Consider the following 1492-nt stretch of genomic DNA (forward strand, 5'->3'; position numbering starts at 1 on the left):
CCGGAGGTGTGAAATTAGATTAACCAGTGCCTCCCGCCCTGATCGTACGGCCAGCCGGGAAAAGAGATCCTCGAATCGCTGTTACATGATGGCAGTGAGGGGTGGCAATGGTTGACTGTGCTTGTTGCACCGACGGGTGGGGGATTAGGGTGGAAGCAAAGGAGATGTTCAAACGTCTCTGTTTTAATAAGTCAAACAGCGTGTCCTATGAAAGGCAAGCACTAGTGGTAATTGGATAAGTAAGAATGGCATGTCATTATTAGACAGGATAGCAATTGAGAGATGGGAAGTTTAGAAGACTGCTTGCCGATCGGACAAGCGATCCTTGATCCCACCAACTGGGCCTTTGACTCCCCCCCCCCCTTTTCATCTCCCTCTAAATTCCCCTATCTAAGACAGAAAATGTCTAAGACGGAATTTTTTCTGGCTCCCTTGCGATTCCGTCTTACACAGATTCGACAGTGTATATATATAAACGGCGTTACTATTAATGCCAGTGCTAAATAAAACGCCGTGTATTAAATATGAAGCTTAATCCACCTTTCGTTGTTGGAAGTTCTGATGGCCGAATGGACAGCGCGTCTGCGTTTGAAGTCAAACCTTTATTTTATGTCGTGGGAACAAATCGCGGTCCTGGAAGGTGTTTTTTTTTTTCTCCTCTTACCTACTGACCAACATTTTTTGGGTATAGTTATAACTTGTTGCTTTGTAGTTTTTTATGAGGTGATGAAGTATCCACATTCTGGTTTTGTCACCAAGAGGAACTTTTACCTACAAAGTAAGCTTATATTTTTCCTTTTACCAATTTAGGCCTGGTTAAGTTCAATAGTGGCTTTCCTTGGTCTGTGAGTCTAATTATTATTTTTTTAAATTTTAGGCTCAGGAGAAGGAAAAAAACTTTCCGGGACCGGGATTCGATGCCACGCTTGGAAACACTGAACATTAAAGAACGTAGACAGCTTGTATACGTTCTCTATGCCTAACTAATTAACTATGCCCTGCTAATTAAACCGCCGAAGCCAAGATCAGGCGACGTCACGTGTGATGTCAAAATATAAAGTGCACTCAGAGATAATAGGCCTATTTTTAGGTAGGCCTATTGTATGATGGCACTGTGGACAGGAACTAGTGCTTACCGAGTTGCACCGTCTTGTTATTGTTATCCAAGCGTCTTTTGGCTTAGATCTAGATCTAGAATCTACTTGCTCTAACTCAAACTCAAATGATTATGATTATGAGAGATGAAAATAACTACTTTTGTGCAAACAATGTCAGAAACAATTTTTAAATCTAAATTTAGATCTACCCAATATTGATCGGAAAAAACAACGTCATAAAAAAAGGAGTCAAATCCAAAAGGAGGTTTGTCAAGAAACCGAGAAAGCTTCCACAATTCAGACAGAATTACAATATTATTATGTTAGAATTGATGGCTACTTGTGCTGGCGTTTCAAATAGCACGGGAGCTATTCAGAACGTGGCGTTGCATACC

General features: G+C 41.0%; 1 protein-coding gene across 1 annotated transcript in view; it reads left to right on the plus strand.

Moving 5' to 3' along the window:
- Positions 1 to 1492, plus strand: part of LOC101852283 (calcium/calmodulin-dependent 3',5'-cyclic nucleotide phosphodiesterase 1A) — a gene marked incomplete at its 5' end in the record, with an annotated part of 95606 nt that overhangs the window by 78189 nt on the left and 15925 nt on the right.

Source organism: Aplysia californica, unplaced genomic scaffold (assembly GCF_000002075.1).
Source record: "Aplysia californica isolate F4 #8 unplaced genomic scaffold, AplCal3.0 scaffold00882, whole genome shotgun sequence".
Lineage (NCBI taxonomy): Eukaryota > Metazoa > Mollusca > Gastropoda > Aplysiida > Aplysiidae > Aplysia > Aplysia californica.